At 42.6% G+C, this 15,444-nt stretch overlaps 1 non-coding gene across 1 annotated transcript; it reads right to left on the bottom strand.

Moving 5' to 3' along the window:
* Nucleotides 1–7,915: 7,915 nt before the first annotated feature.
* Nucleotides 7,916–8,125, bottom strand: LOC115830591. The gene has a single exon (XR_004026126.1). It is a non-coding gene; the product is annotated as a small nucleolar RNA U3 (small nucleolar RNA).
* Nucleotides 8,126–15,444: the final 7,319 nt, after the last annotated feature.

Raw genomic sequence — 15,444 nt, 5'->3', positions numbered from 1 at the left:
TGGTGAAACACCGTCTCTACTAAAAATACAAAAATTAGCCTGGCAAGGTGGCGGGCGCCTGTAATCTCAGCTACTCGGGGGCTGGGGTAGAAGAATCGCTTGAACCTGGGAGGCGAAGGTTGCAGTGAGCCGAGATCATGCCATTGCACTCCAGCCTGGGAAACAAGAAGGAAACTCCATCTAAAAAAAAATAATAATAATAAAAAAAAAGAATCCCTAGAAAACTGAAACCATAGTTGAAAAGGGAAACCCACCATGACAGCTAGATATCTGTACTCCTAGAAATTTCCTCCATCTTGCCTTGCCTCCCACCTCCATCCCTGATGTTTTCAAAAAGGTCTGGGATGTGCTTCTTGCCCTTGCAATAAAGATGTCGTCGCAACATAGATGCAAGTCCCTTTCTTGTGACGCCCTCTTTCAATCAATTGATAAGTCATTACTGTCTTCCTACTACAGCTTAAGCACTGGACTGGGTGCTGAGGGTACGATGGAGAACAAGATGGTCATGGTGTCTGCAGAGCTCTAGTGTATATGAACAGATGTTCATTCGTTCTTTCCGTAAACTGAGCACCTGCTAAGTGTCAGGCTGTGCTGGATTCTGGCTAACTGAGATCCAGGGATCACAAGTCAGCATGACAAGTGCTCACAGAGAAAGGCATTTAGTGGTCTGGGGGTACTGAATCGATCCAGACATGGGAATCAATCAGGGAAGGCCTCCCGGAGGAAGATACATTTAAATTGAGACTGAAGGTGAGTAAGATAAGCTAGATGGGAGGATGTAGTTATATGAGAGAAGGATAAGATCCTGTATGAGCTAGCAGAGGACAGCTCCACGTTTGAGGCAATGTCTTTGTGACCCCACTGGCTGGCAGTGAGAGCTGGGAAGCCAGTCCTTGAATCCCCGCTTCCCTTCTTAATCCCCTTCTTTTCCTTGGATCCCCTCCCCCTTCCCACCAGCTGACTTTGCATGGGACAAGAAGTACTGTGCCTGAGACCAGACATGCTTCCCACAGCCAGCCTAGAGATCTGAATTTCTAGCAATAGAGGAGCATTACCTTGGGGGTGTAAGAGCTCCCTGCAGAAATGCAAGTGTCCTAAGGTAGGCGGCTTAGTACCTTCTGTGCTCATCAGGCAAGCAGGATATGAATTGTTGAGTGAGTGAGGGAGGAGAAGGAGGAGTAGGAGGAGGAACAGGGGAGAAAAAGATTGGGGCTAGAAAAAGAAGGGGACTAGGAAGGGAACGAGAAAGCGAGTGGAGACTGGTGACAGTTTTTGCATATTCACAACTTTGGCCACAGGCTGGCCTGGGTCCCTGGGATTGGTCCAGACTCTCTGAAAAGGCATATCTTTTGCCCTTGTTATAGTTGGTTTCCTGCCAGACACTGGTGGTTTCCAAGTTAGATTGTTTCAGAGGTAGTCTTGGCTCCTGTGGGAATTACCAGAGAATTCTAGCACTGCTGTAAATCCAGAAGAATTTACATAATTTCCCCTGGGCTTGCCTACACTCTTTTCCTTTATATTTATTTTCATCCCTCCACCCTACCATGAGAGTTCAAGTCCTCCCAACCAAAGGATCAGGAAGGATGATGGGACAGAATAGTCAAGGTATTGCTCTGTGTAATTGCTTTCTTTCATTTTCAAAGTTATTTTGCATCTCCCCACATGTGCACGTTTGGGAAGAGTGACTAAGTGCATTGTAATGCCTTAGGTCTTAGGTTAACCTCCATTCTTGATGAAGCAAAGGAACCAGAACAAGATAAGTAACATTTAGCAGAGGGTTGAATCAGTGAAAAGGAAAAGCGAGTTTCAAATGGGTAAACTGATCAGCTTACGGTATGCTGGTCTCCTGCATCTGGCCAAAAGTAACACCATCAACTACAACAAAAATCCAACCAGAAGTTACTGAAACAAGAAGAAAACTTTAGCATTTCATGCAACAAGAAGTCATGAGTTATATCGGTTTCAGATTGGTTAATTTCAGTGGTTTCAAGACATCATCAAGGAATCAGGTTTTTTTTGTTTTTGTTTTTGTTTCTCCCTCAGAAACAGTAGGGGAAGGGAATGTTCCCTCCATTTCTTTGAAAAATAAACTTTCCCAGCAGACTTTCCCTCATATCTCATTGGCCAGAATTGTGTCATGTGCCTATACTGGATCCAGTGACAGGCAAGGGGAATAAAAATTCCTTGATTGATTTCAACCAATCAAGACTCACTGGTAGGGGCTGGAAAGTACTGTATACAGCATCCTCTGAAGCACATGATTAGGGTTCTGTGGGCGAGGAAGAACAAGCCAGATAGCTGTGTCTGCCACATGTTTAAAAGCACTTTCAGCATCTCTACCTCCCTCCTGCTTCTCCACCATTCAAAATTACGTGAACTTTTCATGTCCCAACTCAAATGTCACCTTCTCCATGAAGTTTTCCCTTATACCTTAAATCAGAATTAATTATTTCTTCATCAATATGCCCAGAGCCTTTGTAGCTCACATACTTTTCATAGTCAGCTTTGTATTAATTTTTCTTCCCTCCTAATTCTGAATTCCTTGAGAGAAATGATCACAGCTGATTCATGTCCATGTTCATAAATCCAGGGCCTAACATATTTACTGCCTTCTGTCAGAAGTTGATCGCCATAAGACAGATTTGCTGTGAGGATAGGACCATATTCTTTTGGCTCACCACTGTATACTCAACCTGGTATAGTGCCTGGCTCATAGTAGGTGCCCCTAAAATATCTTGGATGAATGATAAAATAACAATAGCTACCAACTTCTGCTTCTTGTCAAGATGGAGTAAAGGAGGGACTGGATTTATCCTCCCATTTGAAACAAACAAACAAACAAAATATATGAAACAACAGTTTTCAAGACATTGGACACCAGGCAATGAACGACATTGGAAACAAACTAGGTGAGTCCTAGGATTACCCCAGAATTACCTTGGCAGAGTTGCCACGTCACTGTGCAGAGAGGGAGAACTAAGATAGATCCTGGCAGACTCCTGAAGTTGAAAAGACAGAAGTGAGTGTCCAGAGAGACCAAGTCAGCCGTGGTTCTAAAGAGAGAGTACCGGAGAGAAGACGGCTGCACAGAGAGAGAATCCCAAAGCTCCACAGAGGATCCCCTTGGCCATTCAGCAAAGTGGTGAACAGTGCATGCATGTGAGGCTGAGGAATGAGCCATCTGAAAGGATTAGAAGGAACAGTGGGTGCCAGGCATGGTACCTGTTCCCACCAGTCAGACTGGAAAAACTCATCATTCATGGGGCACTGGGTACTTAGTAAGGTCTTGCCTCAGTGGTGGGGAATAATTAACCCTAGACTGAGCACTGCCCCAGAAAGTGCCTCTCAAAGCACAAAGGCAAGACCTGAAAAGCTCAAGAAAATATACAGGAATAAAAAAAAAAAAAAAAAAAAAAATTCGGCACCCAACAAGGTGAAATTCACAATTTGTATTATCCAGTCAAAGACACAGCAAGGCAGGAAAACACAGCGAGGAGAATAATCGGTCTGTAAAAATTGACCCAGAACTGACACAGATATTAGAACTAACAAACAAGAACATTAAAACAATTATTGTAATTGTGTTAAATGTTTTAAAAGTTCAGAAGAGCCAGAGAAAATACAAAAAAGACACAAATTGAAAGCCTAGATAGCAAAACTTTGAAATCTGGGATGAAAAATACACCATATAAGATTAGCAGAAGGTTAGATATTGCAGAAGACAATATCTTTTTACTAATTAAATACTTTATTGAATAAATACAATAGCAAAGAATGCATTCAAATGCTTTCTAAAAAATTAATTTTAAAGGCCTTTCTATTCAGGCTAATGATAAACTCAGTAAAGGCAGATACGCTAGTTTAACATAATTGGCTTATTTCATATAGCACTTTTATCTTTTAGTCCACAAGTATATTATTAAATGATAAGAACATCTAATGTAACCATTTCCATGGGACTAGGAAATACATATCTAAGAAAGAAAGATGTTACAGACCCCATCTTTTATACCCACCCCCTCAGTCTAACTCTAAAGAAGATAAAAAAGAATGACTATCTTCACAAGAGCTCATGACTAATGTCATTTTACTATCAAAAGCTGTAACTCTGATCGATTTTGAGCATTGAGACAAGTTTCAAATATTTCCAAAGAAAAAAGCACAATGCACATTGTGGTCACTTATTCAGCAACAACGAGCACTGCATCCAAAACTATCTCACTTCGGAATGAAATAAGGTCAGCCACATGCGTGGTAATCTCTTCCGCTATAGTATCGTAGAAAGTCTCAGTGTCATGAACAATCTATTTGTCTTCTTCAGTAACGGTTTATATCCACACCTTTCTTCCCAAGTCGACCCCCTCTGCCAATTCTTTATTCTAATTGTGTGCTGTCTCACTTATGATTCCACATCCTAAATTACGTCAATGCCATTTCTGAGTACCATCTTGCCATCAACTGCTGCTGTCAACTCCTGTGAATATGGTTTTCACAACTGGTAGGTAGATCACAGTTTGTAACCAAAGACACTCATTGCTCCTCCATCCCACGAGCTGACAAGTCATTAGTGATCAGAACACAGCTTGACCCTGATCAGAAATCCCTCATGCTAACATCTTTGTCCTTCTAGTCCATATCATCGTGCCGAGCAGGAACTGTGAAGTCCCTGGAGTGCGTTTTCTCAGTGAGCCTGCTCACCTTGCATCTTGCACTGATAAAAGTCACAGCCTCTGTAATGGTCAGTGTCTCGTGGAAGTCACAGAGTATATCTAACTTTCATTCCTACAGTATTTCAAAGAGAAAGGTAACAGTCATTTAGTTTTCAACTTTCTTTTGTTAGATATTCATTCTGTTAGGTCTACTGATATATTGCACCAAATCTTAAGACAAAGATCACTTAAGAAAGAGGTCCCCCAGTCTTTACAATCAGAAGAAAATATTAATGAACTTGGAGGCATAGCAGTAGAAACTGGCCTAAGTAAAAGACTCAGACAAGAATGAATTTTAAAAATTAAAGAGCATTAGTTATCTCCGGGACAAACTTAAATTTCTGTCTTCCTTGAGCTGCTGTGCCCACTGCAGGAGGGAGGGGCTAAAGATGTGTTGGTTGGTAGGGTCTCCAGGGAGGTAGGACTATCCCACTGAACCCAGGAAGTGGGATATGCTGCCTGGAATTGTATATATAATTCAAGTCTGTGAATGGGAAGCAAAAAATATACATATTTGGAAAAAAACGATGTGAAAAAATCTCTAAACTTTATGAAAATTATAATCTGCAGATCCAAGAAGCTCAATAAACTCCAAGTTCAAGAAACATGAAGAAAACTTCACTAAGCCGTCTCATAATCAAATTGCTTAAAACCAGTGATAAAGAGAAGATCTTAAAAGCAGCCAGAGAAAAAAGATAAGTTAGGAATCTATTGTCAGTGTAACAAAGATAGCAACTTTGACATCTTAAGGCAAGTTATTTTTATTTCTGGTGCTACTGACTGAATTGTGTCACCTCAAGTTTCATATGTTGAAGTGTTAACACTCCCTCTTCTCTGCCCTATGTGAGTGTATTTGGAGACAGAGTCTTTAGGAAGTAATTAAGGTTAAATGGGCAGGCGTGACAGCTCATGCCTGTAATCCCAGCACTTTGGGAGGTTGAGGCTGGAGAATCACTTGAGCCCAGGAGTTGCAGACCAGCCTGGGCAACATAGAGAAACCCTGTTTCCACAAAAAAAAATACAAAAAATTAGCCAGGCATGGTGATGCACACCTGTGGTCCCAGCTAGTCACGAGGCTGAGGTGGGAGGATTGCTTGAGCCTGGGAGGTTGAGGCTGCAGTGAGCCATGAGCATGCCACTGCACTGCAGCCTGAGTGACAGAGCAAGACCCTGTCTCAAAAAAAAAAGAAAAAAAAGTTAATTGAAGTCATAAGGGATACAGATGGGGCTGTAGTCTAGTAGGACTGGTGTCCTTAGAAGAGGAAGAGAGAGGCCCCTTGAACGCATGCACCAAGGAAAGGTCATAAGAGCATGTGAGGAAATTGTGAGAAAGTGGCTATCTGCAAGCCAGGAAGAGAACCCTCATCAAAAGCCAACCATGCTGGCATCTTGATCTCAACTTCCAGCCTCCAGAACTGTGAGAAAATACATTCCTGCTGTTTAAGCCACCCTGCCTGTGGTATTTTGTTATGCCAAACCGAGCAGACCAATACACCTGGTAATTATATTTCATAGTTGTCCATGGCCCTGGTACACCCAGGTTATGTGTAGATGGAGGAGGGGATACCAGTTGAAAGGGAGGGAGCCTAAAAATGCAAGAAAGAGAGGGTAACTGGTAAAGCACTGTCTAGATCTATAGAGCCCTTTGGAAATTAAAGGAAAGCTAGGGAGTCTCACCAAAAAATTGACATAAAGATTCTGCTTTGCTTTCTGAAGATTTGTGGATCATCTTCAGGGCCTCATGGACTCCTCATGATCCTCTGGCTTCTGAACCGAAATAATCACTGTCCTAGGAAAAACCAGCTGGGTTGGGGTCGAGAGCTTGGCGGGAGATGGGGGGTGAGGAGGGTGATACACTGGAAACAAACAGCAGGGAGCCATTTAGAGGCAGATGCAAGGGCAGTTGTTGGGCGTGTTCTGAGTCAATGTCTCCACAGAATATGAGGACGGTAGGGCAGCAGTGCTGGGGCATAAAAGTGTTGAAAAGATTAAGATCTACTCGAATTCGGCAAAAGGATAAGAAAGTAGGAATGATGAAAAGAAGTGAGTGTTTTAGGGACAAGCTGGGATCAGATTATATGATTCCATGAGACCCCATCAGCCTGATGGGTAATTTTCACCAGCTCTCTGAGGAGGGTTTTAGCAACAGCAGCAGTAATGGCAGAAAAAAAAAAAAAGTATTTGGAATTTATTGCAAATTGAGAACTGGTAAGGAGAGTGCAGGGACGGATCTATTTGCTTTAAACAGGATTTATTTTAGGTGAAAGCCTAACTGCAAATGGGATAAGAAAGGAAGAAAAGAGGAAGAATGAGAGAGAGAGAGAGAAAAAGAAAGAGAAAAATAGAGGAAGGAAGGAGGAAATGCAGGCAGGCAGGCAGGAAGTCCTTTTATTCTTTAGAAGGATTAAGGTGGTAGCTATCCTTGTCCTGCCCTGGGGCATTGAATTTCTTACTCTGAATGTATGAAATTTGGCTTCTTGTTAGTAGGAAATTTTAAAAGGTCTCTTTTGTTTTCCTAAGGGTAATAACTAACCTCTGTGGGCAAGAAGTTACTGGGAAGGCTCTACTCTGCTGTTAGGATAGTAGGGAACCACAGTGACCCTAACCCTTGCCTCCTCTGAGGTGGAGGAGCTTTTAGGCTTCACTGGCTCCGTGTGGGCTGGAAAGATGAAGCCACTGCTATCCACAGAGCTCAGGGTTACCAGTGGGATCAGACAGGCGGGTTCTGCTACCTGCAACCCTTAGTGAATCCTGGACGAGCCAGTGTTACCAAGTCTTCTGCACAGGATGCTGCAAGAGCTGACAATGACTTTTTCCACAAAAAGTGCTTGAAACACACTCAGGGTTGTTATGGATAAGCTAAAGGATTTCAAATTCTTTTAATGCTGTACTCTATGGAAAAGATTTTTTTCTCCCCTTTGAAAATTGTACAAGTGACACATGTTCCTATAAAATAACTCTAAAACACAGATAAACAACAAATGAAAATCACCCCAAATCCTACCATTTGGAAATAACCACTTTCAGCATCTTGTGTATCAGACCTGACTCATTCATATGCAAATGTATAAATATATGTTTTATGAAAATGGTGTCATATTACATACATTGTTTTGCAACCTGCTTCCCATTCCTCCTACAATTTATCAGTCTATTGTGAACATTTCAAGTCAATATATATCTGCATCAGAATTATTTTTTTTTAAACCACCCAAACTGCATCTTCTCCTTCTTATTCTCCTGGAAGAGAACAGTTATCAGTGACAAATGGCTGTTGTAGTCATGCAACACCAAGAGCCAGCTTCAGGCTCAAGGGAGAATGTTGTGCCTCCTCCTTGTGGTGTCATGTGCTCTGCATGTTTAGATAAACTTCTTTAGTAATGAACTGTAGAAATGATCCCTGAAAGTATAGTCTTTATACCAGCTTTCTTAATTGCTGCAAGGTATTGCACCATTCCTCAATCGCTGGATATTTAAACCGCATTTATTACCAGATCTCCATTGACATACTAATCCTTTGTAATGAGCAACCTCAATAATTTCATTGTCGTGCAAGAATAAACTGTGATGTTTACAAGTGTGCAGGGTCTTAGCTGACCTGGGCTCAGCTTGGCTGATCTCTGCTGGGCGGGGCTCACTCATGCCTCTGCAGTCAGCTGCTGTTGGCTGGGCAGTCTTCCTCGTTTTGACTGTGCTCACTTACAAGCTTGGGACTGGTTGGCTATTGGCTCTGCTAGGATGGCCACAGCTGGAATAACTAGGACAATTTGGCTGTCCCAGGGGAGTTATACTCCAGGAAGTAGCCCAGGCATGTGCTCATGGCCACTCAGCGAGCAAGGCCTAAGCAGAAATGTGCAAGCGCTTTTGTAAAGATCTGCTGTGTCACATTTGCTCACATCCTGTTGGCCAAAGCAAGCCATGCGCCAGTGACGGAGTTGACTTATGGGGCAAACAATGTGAACACAGGGAGGGGTGGAGAATGATGTATTAGTCAGGGTTCTCTGGAGGGACAGAACAAATAGGAAAGATGTTTACATGAAAGAGAGTTTATTAAGGAGTATTGACTCACATGATCACAAGGTGAAGTCCCACGATAGGCCATCTTCAAGCTGAGGAGCAAGGAAGCCAGTCTGAGTCCTCAAACCTCAAAAGTAGGGAAGCTGACAGTGTAGCCTTCAGTCAGTGGCTGAAGGCCCGAGAGCCCCTGGCAAACCACTGGTGGAGGGTCCAAGGGTCCAAATGCTGCCGAACTTGGAGTTTGGTGTTCAAGGGCAGGAAGCATCCAGCACGGGAAAAAGATGAAGGCCAGGAGACTCAGCAAGTCTAGTCTTTCCATGTTCTTCTGTCTGCTTTTATTCTAGCAGCTTTTCCTCCCAGACAAAAGGATGAGTTCGATTTCCCCAGGGGAAGGCATTTAGCTGAGATTAGAAGTGAAAGAAACTAGAATATGTCATCCCAAAAGATGCTTCTTTGACATAAATATTTTTGCGCAAAAGGCAATTAAGAAGCAGCAAACAGAGGGAAAGCCCAATCTTCCCCCGCTTTTTCGTCTAAAGACAGGATATAAATTCTTCTTTACTGGGATTCACTCAGATATGGCACAGGAGTAATCTGCAAACAAACCTTACTCAATTACTTTACTCCCATATATTTCCCTTCCTGCAGTTTCCCACCTTTGGAAACCTACAACTTCTTTACTTTGTCTTGTCACTTCTCTAAAATTTCTTGTTCTTTGTTGAAGATGCTGTATAAGCCAGAGTTCTAAGCCACTGCTTGGAGTTACCTTTCTGAACAGAAAATTTCAGGACCTTCAAAATTGATTATGCCAAAGGGAAAAGTTAAGCCTTGGAAAAGGAGTCATATAACATGCCTGTTTTTCTTCTCTGATGCATGACTGTTTCTTCCTGACTTTTGTGTTGAGAGTTATATTTTACTAGATTTTCTGTTCTTCATTTAAACCTAGACTAAATGACTTCAGAGACAGAGACCCTTGTGACTGTTACCTCTTCTCAACAGAATATTAAGCAAACTCCTTAAAGCATTAACCAAGAGTAGCCAGTCAATCTTATATCTCTGTGTTAGCCTTTGGATGGAAAATGTTGTAATTCTGTTCAGCACCTCCAGTTTTGTCTGTATAAATGATCTTCACTTTTCCGCACACCGAGAACAGTGGTCACTATTCTTTGCTGTCCATGTGTCCTGGGGTGGCCACCCTCACACTTTTTACTTAAATCAATTCATTTGAAATGGATCCTGAGCCTTGTGGTTACATTAGGTTGACACCTTTTATTGAAGTTTCTCCCTTGTGATGTGCACTGCACATGTTAATAAACTTGCTTGTTTTTCCCTTGTTAATCTGTTGCTAACAGGAGTCTGTCCCAAGTATGAATTTATGAGGGTTAAAGAGAGATTAAATTTCCTCCAGACAGATGGATGAATTGGATTTCCCTAGAAGAAGGCATTCCTTGGGCAGGGCGAGTGTGTGCAAGGACTGTGATAGAAGGAAGCAGGTGCAGACAAGGATGTGAAGACTGCTGCAGCTGCAGTGGAGAGAGTCCAGAGAAGCAGGAGTGAGATCACCTGGAGAGGTACAAGGTAGGGGTCACTGGACATGCCTCCCTAGCAGTGCCTACACCCTTCTTCGTTTCAACAGAATCCCTGTTTTGTTCAGGAATCCATACATCCCCTAACACAGCTTTCTGCATCAGGGGATGCTAACTTCACTCTCAGTTCCAGGTGGTAATCCCTCTTCCAGTTTATTAGTCCATTTTCACCTGCTGATAAAGACATACCTGGGCCTGGGTAATTTATAAAGAAAAAGCAGTTTAATGGATTCACAGTTTCACATGGCTGAGGAGGCCTCACAATCATGGTGGAAGAGCAAGGGACGTCTTACATGGTGGCAGGCAAGAGAAGAGCTTGTGCAGGGGAGCTCACCTTTATAAAACCATCAGATCTCATGAGATTTATTCACTATCATAAGAACAGCATGAGAAAGACCCGCCCCCATGATTCAATTACCTCCCACCACGTCCTCGCCACGACGTGTGGGAATTGTGAGAGCTATAATTCAAGATAAGATTTGGGTGGGGACACAGCCAAACCATATCACGCAGTGATTGGTTTAGTTATAAGGGTGGGCCCCAATTCTGGCAAAAGAGAAATTAAGGAAAGTTTCACAGGGGACTTCCAAAAACAGTTTCCTCACTCTCAAGAACAAGCCACAAGAAAAGATGGCCCCATGTGTTCCCCTGAGTGTTGTGAAATCTGGATGTAAAGCCTGGGCCTGCTGCAGCTATCTTCCCCTCTCAGGAAGAAGCCAGCACCGTGGATGGCAGAATAGTGATACGGAAAGAATCTTTCTCCTTGATAAAGATTGGGTTGCTGAGTCAATCTTTGCTAAAGGCCACCCTACCTCAGGACTTCTGTTCTATGAGATATTAGAATTCCTTATTGTTCAAGCAAGATTGAGTTTGAGTTTCTGTTACTTGTGTCAAAATGCTGTAAGAGGATAGACTGCGTTCCTGATATGGTTTGGCTGTGTCCTCACCCAAATCTCATCTTGAATTGTAGCTCCCATAATTCCCACATGTTGTGGGAGGGACCCGGTGGGAGATAATTGAATCACGGGAGCCGTTTCTCCCATACTGTTCTTGTGGTAGTGAGTAAGTCTCACGAGATCTGATAGTTTTATAAGGGGAAACCCGTTTTGCTTGGCTCTCATTCTGTCTCTTGCCTGCTGCCATGTGAGATGTGCCTTTCACCTTCCACCATGATTGTGAGGCCTCCCCAGCCATGTGGAACTGTAAGTCCATTAAACCTCTTTTTCCTTATAAGTTACCCAGTCTTGGGTATGTCTTTATCAGCAGTGTGAAAACAGACTAATACAGTTTCTTATTTATGTTGTAAGCTATGCTAAGGGTTTTTTGTTTGTTTGTTTTGTTTTGTTTTTTTTTGTTGTTGTTGTTTTGCTTTTATCCCAAAACCAATGAAAAGTCATGAGAGTTTTAAACAGAGGACATAATTTACATTTTCACTCATGCTGCCATGTGGAGGGCAGGTTCTAGGGGGCAAGAGTGGATGAAGGGAGACCTGTTAGCATACCTTTCCTTCAGGAAGAGAATATGGAGTATCTGCCTTGGGCCCCACACTTGAGGTGAGAGGCTGCAAAATGAATATCTTTTTAATGAACCATCATTAAAATTCAATTTTGAGTTTCTGTTTTTAACAGTATCTCCCGGAGCCAATAAAAGATGCCAGTGCCAGTACAGAGTGGCTCCCTTTTAAGGGTCAGTACTTTGCATAAACTCTGCACTGGCTTGAGTTCCTATGGGTCCCATCTTCTTCTAGGGATAGCCCCAGAGGATGGCCTGGATAGAGGGTGACGGCAGTGGAGGTGGGGAAGAGTGGGCAGAAATATTTTAGAAGTAATATTTTGGTGATAGAATGAATAGACTCAACCAGAGAGAGAGAGAGAGAGAGAGATGACTCTCAAGTTTCTGTGTAACTGGAGGCAGTGAGGGTACCATTAGGTGAAATGAAGAAATCTGGAAGGGGCTCATTTTGGGGCAGGGGTCGATTCTGAGTTTAGTTGAACATGTTAATATACCTTTGAAATATTCAAGAAGAGGTTTCTAGAAGGTGGGATATGATGCTCAGAGGACAGGTTTGGGTTGGAGTGAATAATACTTTAGTCAAGCCCATTTTAGGAATTAACTGAAATCATGGACTTCCATGTGAAAGGGCTTTGGGAGAGAAGAGGCTTGGAAGAGAAGAAACCTAGGACCAGGCCTGGAGGACTGGGCAGAGGTAGACGGGGCCTGTGAAGACCACTGAGAGGTTTTTGTCAGAGAGGTAGAAAGGGAACAGAAAAGTGGCTTGTTATGGGAGCAAGGGGTGAGAGTATTTCAAAAATCAGGTAATGCGCTGAGGTGCTGATAATTGTTGAAAAGTCAAAGGAGAAGTGTGATAGTCTCCAAAGATGGCCCCCGGGAGCTACGCCTCCTGAAATTCATACCTTCGTGTAGTGCCCCCAACACTGAAGGGGGGCGGGGCCCGTTCAATCACTAGACTGAAGCAGAGGGGACACTACATGACTATCAAGGTCACAGAAATCCTTGCAACATCCACCTTGGTCTCCTGAAATACTTTCTCAGTGCGATGCCAGCCCCCATGTAAGAAGTCTGTTTACCCATAAACCCCCATGCTGTGAGGAAGCCCAAACTACCATGTGAAGGTACCCTATGGAAGGGCAAGGAGAAAGAGGGAGCAATCCCAATCCCCAGTTGTTCCTGAGATCCAACCTGGATAGCAGCCATGTGAAGAAAGAAGCCTTCTAGGATGTGAAGCCTTCAGATGATGCCAGCTCCTTAAGAGGCCCCAAGTGAGAACTGCTCAGCTGATTCCAGTCAATCCATGGAACTATGAGAGATACAAATAAATTCCTGCCTTAAGCTATTGAATTCTATAACTGGAATAAGATGGGAATTGATCAAAGAAATATCTGTTTGATTTGAAGGAATGCAGGTCATTACTGTTTCTGGGTGTGACAGGAGCAGAAGCCAGATCTGACTGGGTTGAAGAGAGGGTGAAAGCTGAAGAAATTAAGAAAGTAAACATAGTGGCTTTCTGGAGACTCGTTCAGCTATGGATGGGGAGGAGGAAAGTTGGTAGCTGGAAGAGGATGTGAGGATGAGGGACAGATTTTCTGAAAGCGGCGTCCATCATGTAAGTATGTTTAAAAGTACTGCCTATGAAGTACTCTTGATTAAAAAAAAAAAGACAGAAATATGGGGGAATAGGGGGGATAGAGACACAAGTTATCAGCACTTTAAGGATGTGATCAGCCAAGTCAAGAGTGTGGGACACTCTATGTAACAAACGGCCCAAGAAATCAATGGCATTTTAAAATATAAAGGCAGGGAGACTATCAGAGGACAAAAACAACTTGAGGCAAAACAATGAGATACAATATGAGAACCTTGTCTGGATCTTGATTTGAACAACCCAACTATAAAAAGACATCCTGGAGACAGTTGGGAAAATAAAATATGGACTCAGAATTAGGTGATATTAAGGAATTACAGTTATTTAGCTGTGATAATGGTCTGGAGGTTATGTTTTATAAAATTGGCCCTTATCAATTAGAGATGCATAATGTGACGGCCCAATATATGGAAATATCTTTAAAATATGGCCAGGTGCAGTGGCTTATGCCTGTAATCCCAGCACTTTGGGAGGTGGAGGTGGGTGCATCACCTGAGGTCAGGAGTTCAAGACGAGCCTGGCCAATGTGGGAAATCCCGTCTCTACTAAAAATACAAAAATTAGCTGGGCATGGTGGTGCATGCCTGTAATCCCAGCTACTTGGGAGGCTGAGGCAGGAGAATCTTAGAGCCCGGGAGACAGAGGTTGCAGTGAGCCGAGATTGTGCCACCGCACTCCTGCTTGTGCAACAGAGCAAAACTCTGTCTCTAAAATAAAATAAAGTAAATAAAATATATACATTGAAAAAATGGTGACAATTGTTGAGGCTGGCTGATGGGTAAGTAGGAGTTCATTATACTAGTTCCTCTATTTTTTAATATATTTGAAAATTTTTATAATTTTATAATAAAAAGTTTAAAATTTTTTATAATAAAAAGTTTTTAAAACTATATTGAAACACATTATTATGCTTTTTTTAAAAAAAAGGATTTAAAGGTAACAATCAGGTTAACATTCAGTTGCGGTAGCCAGGTATATAGTATGTCTTCATTGATGTAATGATTCTCCTCCTGGGATATTGGAGAGAATACTCACACTAATTGTCACTAATGATACTCTACAAAGCCAAAAAGAGCCAAGAGGAAGGATTGATTGAAAGGCGGTGACTGAACACCCGGAAGACAGGAGGCATCTTGATAGTATAAAGTTCCGAGAAGGAGTTGGGGTGGGATCTTGAGTCAAGGTGAAGAAAGGGGCCCATGGAGACAGAGGTACATGTGTTGGTGTCTGAAAGAGGAGAGACATCTCATTTGGTAGCCTCTAAATCTCAGAGAATTAGAAGTGAAGTTAAGTGCAAGAAGGTTGGGGGATCGGCAATTAGGAAATTGTAGTTTGAAGAGATTTGACAAAGTTATTGACGGGGATAGGGAGTGTGTTTACTGGAGGAACACAGTAGAATTGCAAGGAAGTTTACAACATTAGCAAGATTTGTTACTGAAACAATGGACCAAGGACCTTAAGCTGGATATGTTGAGAACAATTGAAGGAAAATGCCCATGGACTAAGAGGAAAAAGAAGTGTTGTTAGTGTGGCTACCCTGATGATGTTGAAGAATAGAACTACCTCCGGCTGGGCTGGGCATGTTGGCTCACACCTGTAATCCCAGCACTTTGGGGGGCAGAGGTGGGCAGATAACCTAGGTCGGGAGTTCGAGACCAGTCTGACCAACGTGGAGAAACCCAGTCTGACCAACGTGGAGAAATTATTTAGTGTAATTTGTATACTAAAAATACAAAATTAGCTGGGGTGGTGGTGCATGCCTATAATCCCAGCTACTTGGGAGGCTGAGGCAGGAGAATCACTTGAACCTGGGAGGTGGAGGTTGTGGTAAGCCAAGATTACTCCATTGCACTCCAGCCTGGGCAACAAGAGTGAAACTTCATCTCAAAACAAAACAAAACAACAACAAAAAACAAAACAAAAAAACTACCTCCAGAGGTTTGGACTTGGTAAGTGTGGAATGGGTGTC

The sequence above is a fragment of the Nomascus leucogenys genome, chromosome 15 (assembly GCF_006542625.1).
Source record: "Nomascus leucogenys isolate Asia chromosome 15, Asia_NLE_v1, whole genome shotgun sequence".
Classification (NCBI taxonomy): Eukaryota; Metazoa; Chordata; class Mammalia; order Primates; family Hylobatidae; genus Nomascus; species Nomascus leucogenys.
This window is presented reverse-complemented; position numbering and strand designations above follow the sequence as displayed.